The sequence below is a fragment of the Pezoporus wallicus genome, unplaced genomic scaffold (assembly GCF_028554395.1).
Source record: "Pezoporus wallicus isolate ANWC-B61680 ecotype Strahan unplaced genomic scaffold, APGP_CSIRO_Pwel_v1 contig_8376, whole genome shotgun sequence".
In the NCBI taxonomy this organism is placed as follows: Eukaryota; Metazoa; Chordata; class Aves; order Psittaciformes; family Psittacidae; genus Pezoporus; species Pezoporus wallicus.
The window spans coordinates 436,148-449,972 of NW_026641603.1; positions in this window are offsets into that span (position 1 = coordinate 436,148).

Consider the following 13,825-nt stretch of genomic DNA (forward strand, 5'->3'; position numbering starts at 1 on the left):
CACCCCGCCTCCACCCTCCGCGGCCGGGCCCCGCGCCCCGCTCCCCGCCCGCGGCGGAAATTGAGGCCGAGGCTTTGCGGCCTGCGCGGCGGAGGCTCGGCTCGGGTCGGGCCGAGCCGGGCAGGGCCCAGTAGCTGGGCCGCACCGGGCCCCACTCACCGGCGGCGGAGGCGGGCGGCCCCCGGGCCGGGCCGGGCCGGGCCGGGGCGGCCGCCGGGAGGCTCAGGCGGGCGGCGGGCAGGGCGGGCTGCCGGGAAACATGGCGGCGCGGCCGTGGGACCGCGGCCCCCGAGCGCCCTCCCCCGGGGAGGGCCCGGCCCGGGCGGGACAGGGGGGGGCCGGGACGGGGCTGGCGCCTGCAGCCGGGAGCAGAGGCCGGGCCGTGGGCGGTGTGGGGCGGTGTGGGGCGGTGTGGGGCGGTGTGGGGCAGCGGTGGGGCAGCGGTGGGGCTGTGAGCTCCCGGCTGCAGGGCTGGGGCAGACCCGTGCGATGGGGCTGGGCCCCGCTATAGGGGACAGGGCTGTGGGACACAGCCGGGCTCCAAGAGAGGGGATCCGCAGCCCCCACTGTAGGTACTGGGGCGCAGTCAGACCCAGGCTATGGGAAGGGGGCGAGACCCCGCTACCCTGGGCTGCAGGGACTGGGACGTTCCTTGGCTATAAGGGAGGGAGCGGGGCTCTTCCTCCCCAGCTATAGGGGCTGAGAGAGACCTTGGCCCCGGCTATAGGGCAGAGGACTGGGGATGTCCCCATCTGTGGAGGACGGGGTGGGCAATGCTCTTTGCCCCCCACCAGCTATAGGGGCAGGATGCAGCCAGCTCTACCCCAGGTAGTAGGAGGGGGACTGGGGATGCCCATGCCCAGCTCTTGGGTCCAGGACCCTGTACCGTGTCTATGGGGGGGGACACCTGGCAGGCAGCAGTGCCCCTGGGGCATTTCTGCTGTGATGCACTGAAAGGGGGCAGATCTTAGGGGTTAGGATTGGATGAGCTTTAAGGTCCCTTCAACCCAAACCATTCCATGGTTCTGTGATGCTCTGGTGTCTCCAGCTGGAAGGAATCCCCGGCTGCAAACCGCTCCTGCTGCTCTCCACCAAGCCCTGGATGCCGCATGGGTGCTGCTGTGAGCCAGCCCGTCACAAGGCTGATTCAGGTCCTGGCGGTGGGGTGCCCAGCACAGCCCCCAGCAGGCAGAGCACCCATGGCCCGGCTGTGCTGCGGCTCGGGAAGCAGCCGGGAGCAAAACCCCTGCAAGCCGCCGTCAAGCTCTGGATGTTCATGGACGTTCTCCCACCGTGAGCTGGGGAACACCGCCAGGTGGCGCCGCTCTCACACGGCAACGCGGCCGCCAGCCCATCACCGTGCGTCCGGTCATCCCCTGTGTGCCCATCACTGTGTGTCCGGTCACCCCCTATGTGCCCATCACTGACTGAACACCCCCTGTGTGCCCATCACTGTGTGTCCGGTCACCCCCTATGTGCCCATCACTGACCAAACACCCCCCGTGTGCCCATCACCGTGCATCCGGTCACCCCCTGTGTGTCCATCACTGACCGGTCACCCCCTATATGCCCATCACCATGCATCTGGTCACCCCCTGTGTGCCCATTACTGACCATTTACCTCCCATGTGCCCATCACCGTGCATCCGGTCACCCTCTATGTGCCCATCACTGCGTATCTGGTCACCCCCTGTGTGCCCATCACTGACTGAACACCCCCTGTGCACCCATCACTGTGCATTCGGTCACCCCCTGTGTGCTCATCACTGACCGGTTACCCCCTATGTGCCCATCACCGTGCATCCGGTCACCCCCCGTGTGTCCATCACTGACTGAACAAACCCCCATGTGCCCATCACTGTGCATCTGGTCACCCCCTGTGTGCTCATCACTGACCGGCCACCCCCTGTGTGCCCATCACCATGCATCCGGTCACCCCCTGTGTGCCCATCACTGACTGAACACCCCCCGTGTGCACATCACTGACAGGTCACCCCCTGTGCGCCCATCACCATGCGTCCAGTCACCCCCCCCGTGTGCCCATCACTGACCGGTCACCCCCTATGTGCCCATCACTGTGCGTCTGGTCACCCCTCGTGTGCCCATCACTGACTGGACACCCCCAGCTCCCTGCATCCCTGAGTGGTCCCAGAGTCCCCCTCTGGAACTGGAGCCCCTCTTGGGCAATGCAAGTCCCCAAGGCCAGGTTGGACACAGGGGCTTGGAGCAAGCTGCTCCAGTGGAAGGGGTCCCTGCCTGCGGCAGGGGTTGGAGCTGGAGGAGCTTTAAGGTCCCTTCAACCCAAACCAGGCTGGTTTCCATCATTGACACACCTTGTCCTATGATGCTCTGCAGCAGGGAGGTTGCTCCTGGCTGTCACAACCGGAGTTTGTCCCTTCCCTGCTCCACTCTCCCCTCACCCCCAGAATGGCTGCAGTCACCCAATGCTCTCACTGCCACAGCACCCAGACATGCTCTGGAGCATCATCTCCATCTGCCCTTGAGCCATGACAGTGAAGAGAGGAGCTGCCTCCACCTCTGCCTGCTGCCTGGCTGCATGAGCCCCCTCTTAAGCATCTTCTCTGCCTGGGTTACCTAACGATTATGGCAGAGCCTTTAAATGTCACTCCACTAAAGGGAGCAACGCACCCGGAGAGGGGAGGGCCGGGTGAGACAGGATGGGAGCAAAACAGCATTGATTTCTGGCCAATTATCACTTCTATCAAAGCAGCACAATTAAAGGATGAGGACACATTTCCAATAGCCTGCCCGCCCGCCTGAGACGAGACACACTGCTTCATCAGCTTGGCCAAACACATCTGCACGCACGCAAGCGCTTCATGTCTGCACACGCGTGCCCATGTAGGCTCTGGCACATGCATGTGCATGCAGCCGCAGCCGCGCCGGCGGGCTCGGCTCAGCTCAGCAGCGTCTGCTGAGCTTGTTTTCCCTGCAGAGTTAATCTCCCCAGCCCGCTGCAGCCAAGATGGGGCTCCATCTGGCTCTGGCAGAGCCCTGTGATGGTGCAGGGCTCTGGGGGTGGTCAGCAAAGCCCTGTCGGAGGCTCTGACCCAAAGGGGAGCTGGAACCACAAGAGTTTGACCCATTTCTCGTCCTGAGGGTCCTCTGTAAAATGCCTTCTCCCCATGTCTTCATCCCTCCTTCCCCCTGCTCCTCCGCGCTGCCCCAACACACAGGGGCTGGCTCCAGCCCTGCTGCACCCAAGGCTCTCCCGTTCTGCCGGCTGGACACGTGCCCTGAGGGTGTTTGGTTTCTTGTGCTCTCGTAGGATGAGGGTTGGGGTCACACAGCTCTGACTTACACCATTTACATCGCTGCTGGCAGCTGGCATTTGAGACCATCAAAGGTGCCAGCAAGTTTAGAATGTGCCGTGGCCCAGTGTGGCAGCGCATGGACAATACCCACAGCATGGGCCTTGGGATGCGGCAGGAGCTTTGCTTGTGGTTCACAGCCTCAGGAGGGTCAGATGCTTCCACCCCCAGAGGCAAACCCAAAGCCAGGATCAATTCTTGACAGGGACAAGTGGCAGGACAAGAGGGACATTGACAGCACAAGGGGAATGGCTTGAACCTGCCCGAGGGGAGACTGAGATGAGCTCTTAGGCAGAAGCTCTTCCCTGGGAGGGTGCTGAGGCGCTGGCACAGGGTGCCCAGAGAAGCTGTGGCTGCCCCATCCCTGGCAGTGTTCAAGGCCAGGTTGGACACAGGGGCTTGGAGCAAAGGTTGCTGTGGTTGAGCAGACCCCAAATCCCCCCTCGCAGCCCCGCAGCCTTGTCCTCGGAGGCTCTGCCACCCCAGGAGATGCTCCCAGAGGAGTGGGGAAGGAAGGAGAGTGCCTGGGCTCAGGTTGTGCTGCACGGGAGAAATGGAGATGTTGCTTGGTTAAATGGAAAACCAGGGAGGCTGCGGATGGCAGGAGCCCAGTGCTCCCTGTAAGGGAGCCCAGGGGAGGAGCAGGACCTGAGCCCCAACACCCTGCCCGGCTGCCCCCCATCACTGCTTCCCTCTCCTGGTCCACCCCTGCAGAGCTAACACATTAACCTAGTGCTGCACCAGCCCCTGGCCGCAGCGCCCCGTGCTGCCTGCCGGCGTGACACACATCTGGGGAAGAAGAGAGCCGGGAGGGGGGTACAAAATCCTTTTAACAGGCTCAGTGGGTTAGAAACCCCCTCGCAATTACCACCTTCTCCTTGGCCAGCGCACACAAAGGGCTCTCCAGGGCGCCGGGCATGTTCCTGACAGCCCCACCGTGATGGTGGGAGCCAGGAGGCAAGAACAGACGCGGGAGCCCTTTCAGACGCTGCTCTTTGGTTGCAAACTGCTTAATTTCCTGAACAAAATGATATTTTTGTTGTTGTTGTTGTTTTGATGGAAGGACAGCACTTTTTTGGCATGGTACAATCCCAGGGCTATTCATCCGTCGCCACAGCAACGAGCTCCATCAATGGCCATCCGAGATTGCGGATGATTAGAGACAACATGTAAAAGGTGGAAGACGCTGGGCACCTCACAAACCTCATCTTCCCAAATGACTTGAATTATCCTCATTATTTCTCCCCAGCCAATTCTCTCCCCGGTCTGCGGGAGACGTCGCTCTTATATAAACACGGGAAGAGCCGAGTTATGAGAGCAGGCGGAGGAGAAGGGAATGGTCCCTTCTGGGTGAGGACTGACCTGGAAAGCTCATGACATGGAGGATGAAACCCTCCGAGATGCTCAGGGAGATGAAAACCTCTTCCTGTGCCTGGGGTGGGCATCGCTCAGGCTGCAGAGTGAGGCTGATGGGGCAGTGGGAGCACAGCTGGGCTTTGGGATGGGGTGGCCACAAACTGTGCTTGGCCCCAGCCCTGCAGGACCTTGCACCCTCCTGCGGCTCTGCCTTGAGCTTTGCCCCTCAGTCCTAGGGATGTGGTGGGGAGCTTCAAGGGCCTGTAGGGACAGGCCAAGGGGAATGGCTTTAACCTGCCAGAGGGGAGCCTGAGGTGAGCTCTTAGGCAGAAGCTCTTCCCTGGGAGGGTGCTGAGGCGCTGGCACAGGGTGTCCAGAGAAGCTGTGGCTGCCCCATCCCTGGCAGTGTTCAAGGGCAGGTTGGACACAGGGGCTTGGAGCAAGCTGCTCCAGTGGAAGGGGTCCCTGCCCGTGACAGGGGTTGGAGCTGGAGGAGCTTTAAGGTCCCTTCAACCCAACCCATTCCATGATTCTATAATTCCATGATCTGAGCCCAGTTGTTCTTGGAGCACTTCAGGGACCCAGCCCATCACCACCACATGTTTTAGGGATAAACCAGAAGGAAATGTTGCTGGAACCCAGCAGAGGTGCCCCCCATCCCAGCAGAGGGGCTTCCCACAGTACCGGTGTCCATGGGGCTGTGCTGGAGCGTGGTACCCATCAAACTTTAATGCCTGCCTGCAATATTCATGGTGCTTTCGACGGCAACCCAGGAATTGCACTGAACGGCCTGAATATTTCATGGGTGGCTCTGCACCAGGATTTTGGGAGGGTTTCCTCCACCGCTGCCACCACATCCCCACCCTGCCGTGAAGTCTGAGGTGTCCAGTGGGGAAGAAGGGTGATGATGTCCAGTGGGGAAGAAGGGTGATGATGCCCTGATCCGCAGCCAGAGTCCCACAGTGATGACGCAGGGTGAGCTCCGGGGCAGGAGCAGCAGGCATGTCCTGCTGGGAATCTCTGCTCCAGGGGGAAGCAGGAGACCCTGGGTGCAGGGTTGGGGTCTCCACTGTGACCTCCCAAACTGCCTTCAGTGGATGTCCCAAAGCACCGTGTGGGGTCCATCACAAGGGATGGGGACAGGGGCAGCAGCCATCCCCATCCTGCCCTCCCTGCCCACTGCAGGGCTGTCCCCCATGCTGCAAGTCCTTCTTGCAGGGACAAATGGGGCCACAGGAGGTGACAGCCACTGGGGTGCTGGGATCCAGCTCAGCTCCCCATGGGGGCATCCCAGCATAATGCAGGATCCGGCCTGTGACAGGGCAGCGATGGGGGAGCTGATGGCAAGAACACATTGCCCTGGAGCAGCCCCTTCTCCCCCAGTCCCCTTGGCTGGGGACCTACTCAAGCACCTTCATTTGGGGGACTGCTGGGGGGGTGGGGGGGCTGCTTCTGAAACCCCCTGAGATGAAGCCCTGGAGGGCAGCAGAGCCCCCAGCTCCCACAGCAGGGACAGGGATGCTGCAGCCTGACTGGGCTCAAGCACTGATGTGGCTCAGATGATGCCCCAGAGCCCCTGCCTCTGCCCGGGCAGACCCCGGCATCCTGCACGTCCCCACCTCACCATGTGCCTCAGTTTCCCCGCTGTACCCTGGGGATGAGCCAGCCCTCAGGCATCTTGTAGGGAGTCAGGGCCACCCTCCAGGGCCATGAGGAAGAGAATAGGATATGGGTGGGATCCTGACCTCCACCAAGGGACAGACCCCAGCTCCGAGCACACTGATGGGAGAGGTGGCCAAGGAACACATTCACCCATCGTTTTCTCCATCAAATGGGAGGAGCAGGAGGCTGGGCCGGGCACCCCAGGGGCCAGCATCAGTCAAGATCAGCTTTGCCTCCCCTCTCTGAAAGGATGCTGGAGCCTGTCCTCAAAGCAGGGGACCAAGGACCACTGTCACCTGAGCAGCTCCAGGGGAGCAGGGTCATGAGCAACAGCCCTGACATGGGAAGGTGACCATCCTTGGGGCAGGGGTAGCCCTCGAGTGGTCCCTGGGCTGTGTTTTGACCCCACACTCCTCTATTGCTGGAGCTGGCTGCCACCGCAGAGTCACTGCCACCGTCCTCCCCCCCACAGCATCACATTGGATGTGAGATGCTGCCACCTCCAAGCTGGGACATTTGTGCCCTTGGGGGGGGTCAGGTGCTGGCTCCTGGCTTGGCCTCATCCCCCTGCCATCGGTCCCCACCAAGTTGCAGGTCCCCTTGCTCACGAGCACCCCCCCATCTGGGATGCTGACCCTGAACCCCCCCCATGCTCCCCGTTTGGGTGCCATTTACTTGCCAGCAGTCCCAGTGCCCCGTGGGGATGACGGCTACCACGAGACAGGCCCTTTGCAGGGAGCCACGGCTCTGATCGGGCTGAATTAGAGCTGATAATTAACAGCAGGAGAGGAGATCAATAAGGGACGCGGCTGGTGCTGCAGCTGGGGCCAGGGACAGCCAGGCTGGGGCCCCTCCTGCTGCCTTGGGGGGGCCTGTGAAGCCCCTTCCCTGGCACCCTCCAGTATCACAACGCTGGGTCTCTGCTCTCATCCCGCATCCTCAGAGGAGGATGGAGATGCACGTGCGAAGGCTTAGCCAGCTCCCACAGGGACCCATCACCAAAGCGGGGATGGTGGCAGAGGGCATCCTGCAGAGCCCAGGCCATGCGGGTGATGGAGACAGAGCCGAAGCTCCAGGTCTGGAAGCTGCAGGGTGGGAGAAGGAGTTAATTCCTACACTGAAAAGCTCTTTGCCGGCATCTCGTCCCTAATGGAAGAGTCATGTTGGATTACGGGCAGGCGCGGAGCGAGCGCCCTGCCTGCCGGCGCCCGGCCCCGGGGACAGCCGGGGAAGCCATGCGGAATGGCAGATCTGGGCCACTGTGCCAGCGCCGGCGGGGGACACACCACGGCGGGGACCACGGCCAAGGACGGCCGCGAGGAGCCGGGCACTGCAAGCGTCCACACGCGTTTCTGTCCCCGTCCCCGTGTCTCTGCACCCAGCCACGGTGCATCCACGGTGCACCCACAGTGCCCAGCGATGCTTTTCCTCTCCACCAGTGCAGAGAAAACGGGGCTCAGAGGCAAGGACCCCCCAAGCCCTCATAGCACAGCGGCTCCAGCAAGCAGCGGGGCTCCCTGCGCCTCCGCCACTGCAATCCAATAGCCGAGGGCAAGCGATGCCCAGGCGCTGGAAAAGTGGGTCAGGCACATTGGACACCATGTGCTTCGCCTCCCCTTCCACGCTCCTTATCGCAGCCCTGATGGTAAATAAACCACCGGTCTCCCCAGCAACCCTGCGGCCGTCACGCCGCGCCGGGAGCGGAGTCCAAGGTGAGCCGGGTGCTGGCGATGGAGCCACAGCTTATCCCAGAGGATGAGCAATAACCCCCGGCGCATCGGCACAGCACAGGCAGCCAGGAAGCACCAGCCCAGGCACCGGTGCTGTGGGTTGGGTGGGAAAGACCAGCAAGATCCATTCCTCGATGGGAGGCTGCCTCTGCAAAGGGCAATGAGTTCCCCAAAGCCACTCAGCAGCTGTGGTAGAGCCTGAGATGGGAAAACGCTGGAAAACGGGAATCTTTAGGGTGAGCGTGTCTCTGAGCTAGGCCCCCTTGGGTCCCCAGCAGCAGGAGCGATGGCTGAAAGCATCAGAGCATCCCTGACCCACTGACCCACAAAACCCGCATCCTGGAGGGGCCACAGCCTGTATCCTCCACCTGAGCATCTCCCTCCTCAGGTAACCCCAGTACAGGGCAGAGCCCATGACCCCCTCCCTCCAGCTGCTTAAATCGAGCAGAGCTCTTTGTTTTCTGCTTTCATATTATTTAATTCTCCTCACTTGCACTGCAGGGGCAGTGGCTAAGCCTGGGGCTTTGCTAAGCTGGGATCGTATTAAAAGAACAGGGCGGAAGAGCGTTCCTGGCGCTAAGCTGCTTGCGGTAACAAAGATGGATTTAAGGAAACTGCTCCCATAGCGATATTATTGCCCGAAAGCACCCAGCCCAGGGGAAAGCAGCCAGGAATGCAGGAAAGGCTCCGGGCTGGTCCCTCTCGGGATGCATCAGCACTGCAGAGCTGTGAGGTCTTGCCCACAGGGCCATAGCTGGGGCTGGGACCTGCAGAGGCTCTGCAGGGGGATCTGGACAGGCTGGATCCATGGGCTGTGGCCAATGGGTTGAGGTTCAAGAAGGCAAAGTGCTGGGTCCTGCATTTGGGCCACATCAACCCCATGGAATGCTCCAGGCTTGGGGAAGAGTGGCTGGAAACTGCTCATGGGAAAGGAGCTGGGGGTGCTGATGGAGCTGAACATGAGCAGCTTGTGCCCAGGCAGCCAGGAAGCCCCCAGCATCCTGGCCTGGATCAGCACCAGTGCGGCAGCAGGGCCAGGGCAGGGATTGTGCCCCTGTGCTGGGCACTGGTGAGGCTGCACCTTGAATCCTGTGTTCGGTTCTGGGGCCCTCACTGCAAGAGAGACATTGAGGTGCTGGAGTGGGGCGGAGAAGGGCAGCGGAGCTGGAGCAGGGCCTGGAGCACAAGTGTGATGGGGAAGGGCTGAGGGAGCGGGGGGTTTCAGATGGAGAAGAGAAGGCTCAGGGGGGACCTGATGGCTCCCTACAAGTGCCTGAGAGGAGGCTGGAGCCAGGAGGGGCTGGGCTCTGCTCCCAAGGAACAAGGGATGGGACAAGAGGAAACGGCCTCAAGCCGCACCAGGGCAGGTTTAGATGGAGCTGAGGAACAATTCCTGCCCCAGAGGGTGCTCAGGCATTGGAACAGGCTGCCCAGGGCAGGGCTGCAGGCACCGTCCCTGCAAGTGTTCACACAGCGTGGAGACAAGGCCTCAGTGCCATGGGTCAGTGGTGGGAATGGCAGTGCTGGGAATGGTTGGACTGGATGAGCTCAAAGGGCTTTTCCAACCCAGGGGGTTCTGTGGTTCCACGATTCCATGCCCAGGCGAGGCAGGCAGCGGTGGGAGCTCACCTGGGCTTTGGCTGCATTAAAAGCTGAGTCCTCTGGCAAGGCTTTTTCCAGAGCAGCAGCCAAAAAGGTGCTTCAGGGCTGAGGCTGGAGCCTGCCAAGCCCTAATTAGAGCCGCTCGGCAGCGCAGCGGGGTGAGAGGAAACCTCGCCTCTGGAGGCCGGCATTTAAACTGCAGCGAAGTCATCCTGGGGACGTTGTTTGGGTGGGAGGGGGAGAGCAGCTTCCCTCCGCTCAGAGACTCCCTGCCCCATCGGTGCTCTGCACCCCCAAAACCGCTTCCCAGCAGGATTCGCCGTGACCGGAGCAGATCCCTGGGTGCTTTTCTCTGCCCCGCTCTTCCTCTCGCCCTCTCTCCGCATTAACGTTAACTTTGGCCAAGAGCTTTTCCCACTGACCTACTGATCTTTCCTATTTCGGTCCCTGGAATTAAGGGATTGATGAGATTAACTTGTGCTAAAGCCTCCAGATCGGCTCTGGAGCGGGACGCCCAGGTAAGGGCACAATGGGCAGGAGGAGGAAGCCAAGCAGCGTGAGCATGGTTGGGTGGGTGCAGCACCCCCCGTGCTCGACCAACTTGGGTGCTTTCAGCCCCGCTTCTCCCCTCGCTGGGGTTTAGGACCTGCTGCGGTCAGGGCTGAGCAAGCGGTGATGCCCCGGTATCACCAGTCCCTGGACCGCTGTCAGTGCCGAAGAGGGCTCTGGCCACCACCTCAGCAGATCAAGGACTGTTACTTCCACAATATCCTAGTTTAGGGTGAATAATATCCCCAGACGGCCCCTTTTCACCCTAATTTAAACTCCCCCCAAAGGCAGGCTGCTTTTCTACCCCTGGGGACCCCCCACCCCTTCTCCATCCCTAGGTTCCATGTCCCCCCACCCCGTGGTCCCCCCTTGCCTGCAGCATCACATGAAACTCGGTATTTTTGTGGCTGGCAAGTTCAAAAAGATGGAGGCGAAGGGGGATGGATGGAGGGGGGGCAGGAAGAACCCGGCTTTGAAGGTACCTGGAGATTAACTCAAGGCCACGGTGGAGGCTCGGAGACTTTTAGAGCAAAACCTCATTAAGGCGGGAGCGGGGGGGGGGGCGCGGGGGAGCAGGGAAATCTTCTAAGCAGGAGGAAAACTGTTTGATTCAGCAGAAACAAGGGGGAAAAAAAGGCCCCATCATGCCCCCCACCCGCTCTGCTTTTATCTGTCCCAGGGGGAGCGGGTGGGATATGAAGCCTGCCCCTTCCCTCTTCCCTGTTTATCTCCTAATTACGACGCTGGAGATTCGGCAGCACCGCGCAGTGCCCCGAGCTGGTGCCGAGCCGAAGCCGGGGGTGAGGGCTGGGGGATGCCTGGGGATCTGCCCCCAGGCTGAGTACCCGGGGTGGCTGGGACCCACACAAGGCTGGGGGGGGGGGGGCGGGCAGGACCCTCCTGCAGGCATCATCTGTGCAAGGAGCGGTGCCAGGGCTCTGCAGCCTGGCCCTGGGCACACGCTGCCTTTAGCCCCCAACCTCCTCCGGGGACCCCAGAAGCCAAAGGGGTGATGATGGGGTCGGTGGAGGCTGAGCATCCCCCGGAGGACACCCCTTCCCCAGGGCGGATGTTGTAGGGTACCCAGCACACTGCCCCTCACTGTGCTGCAGGCTGCTGGGATGGGGCTGGCAATGCCACCGGGATGCTCCATCCCACCCCACAGGCACCCACAGACACTGCCCAGGGCACAGCAGGGTCCATGCCCTCCTCACCCCCCCCAGCACCTAACGAAGGCTCAGCAGCGCTAATTGCTTGGGGCCACCCTTGGGGTGCTGGGTGAGGCCGAACGCCCCTTCCCTGGCCCAGCGGCAGCTCCATGGCCACGGCTCCAATTAGCCTCATTATCCCGCGTCGCCTCTGACGAAGGGGCAGGTAATTGCTGCGGCGTTGGGTGTCCCTTATGGCAGCGGCTATTGCATAAGTGCCAGGCAGGCGTTACGTGAGCGGGTCAGGCCAGCCCGGGGGCTCTGGTTACACCAGACCCACAGCCCCTGGCCCCACTGGGCACAGGGACAGCCCCACGGGGATGGTGGGTTAGATGCACCCCCACTGATGCCTCGGTTTCCCCCTTTGCACCACTCACCTGCCCTGTGTGCCCAGGCAGCACCCACTGTGTGCCCCAGCCCCACAGCACGGCCTTTGCATAACGAGTGCCGTGGGGCACTGACTCACACTGCTTCTGCAGGTCCACGTGCCCAGCACCATGCCAGATCCAGCAGCGGGCAGGGGCTGGCACAGGCAGCAAAGCCATGTCTGGCCCCCATGGTCTGAGGGAGGGGTCTGAGGGATCTGAGGGGTCTATGGCACTGGCCCCATCCAGTGCAATGGGGGAACCCTTATTCTGTGCCACTGGAGCACTCTGGCAGCGGGGTTGGGAAGAAGGGTGGCACCGGTGCCATGGAGAGGACAGAGTGGTGGGGTTCTCCATGGTGTTAACCCCACAGCCAGGGACACATTGACGCTTCGTAGGTGCAACCACCACAGCTCCCCTGCAGCCACCCTGTTCCTGCTGCCTGCACCCCTGGCACTGGGGGACAGGACCCTCACCTGGCCTTGGGGTTGGGGCTGCCTTGGGACATATCCCTGTCCTGGCACCCAAAGACGAGGTCTGGGGGCACCAACGATGTGGCCCCCATCAGTGGGTTCACCCCGTGACCTGCTCCCAGCCAGGCAGGTCAGCCCTTCCCGACGGGAAACTGAGTCACAGTGAGGAGAAGCGACCTGGCAGTGCCCATGGCAGGGAGCCCACGGCAGAGCCACCGCAGTGGCCATTGCCCGTGGCTGTGCCAGGGCTGAGCCGGCACAGGGCAGCCCAGCCCAGCCCCGATGGGAGTTTGGTGGTCGCCAAGTCTGCGGGTGCAGGATGGGGTGATGCTGGTTCCCCTCTCGCTGTGTGGGGCGTGAGAGAGAGCAAACAGTGATTAAGGTGCAGTGGTGTCATCCCAGATTCCTGCTCACCTCCAGGCCAGCCAGGGGCTGATTGGGTCAATGCTGGCAGTGGAGCTGTGCCGGTGGTTGCCACTTTGAGGTGGCCACGGGCTGGCAGCACCCAGCATCTGTCCTGGCCCTGACGGCAGTCAGCAGCGAGGCTGGGCCAGGGAGGAGTGGAAGGAGAAGGGCTGGACCGTCACAGGGTGCCAGAGGTTTTTTTTCCTTGTCCATTCCCAGGGGCCATCTCCTTCCTGTGCTGCTGATACCTGGGGCTGCTGGTGCCACTGCAATGGGCTGGATCCAGCCCTGTGGGATGCATCCCCTGGCATCACCCGGGCAGGGGCAGGTCCCCGGCACTGAGCCCGACTCTGGCAGCACCCTGGCACCAAACAGCAGCTCTGGCCCCACTGCTTTTCCATCACTGGGAACGGCACCAGTCGATGCTGGGGTCAGTATCTCTGCACCAACTGGCTGTGAGCGTGGCAGCACCAGGCTCCACACCACACTGTGTGGAGAGGGAGACATTTAGGAGTGGTTCAGTGGCCTCCTGTGCTGCCACTTCCAAACCAGCCCTGGGCGAGCGGAGGGGAGGCTGCTCCTCTCTTTGGAGCAAATGTTACACCAAGGACTCAACTGTCACCACCGCTGACCTGCCTCCACCTCAGTTCTGGCTTTGCTGGGTCCAGGACCCCAATTTAAAGCTGTCTGAGTCCGCAGGGTGAGACATTGAACAAGACAAAGGGGGTTCTGCTCTGCTGTAACCTCACACCTCCACTCCTGTGCCCCCCAAACCAGGGGGCTGAGTCCCAGACCCGCAGTGCCCACAGGCTGCTCCCGCTTACGTGACCCCACAGCATCTCCTTGTCCCCAGGAATTCCACGGTGTGAAGGGTTAAGGAGTCAGTGTCGGAGCGTGCGTGGGTCCGGCATTGCTCACTGCAGGTGTGGTTGGTGCCATTTGTGTAACACCTGTGGGTTGCTCAGGGTGTATTTTCGCTCTCGCTCTGGCACGGTTTGGCCAAGGCTGTCCCAACATTGGCAACCGGGGCCGTGCTGGGCGAGCTGGCGACCGCCCGATGGGAGGGGCGAGCTCGCCGGGGCCCCAGAGAGTCCCCGCATTGCTCCCGGTCTCAGTTTCCCCATCTGTGAAACGGGGCTAATG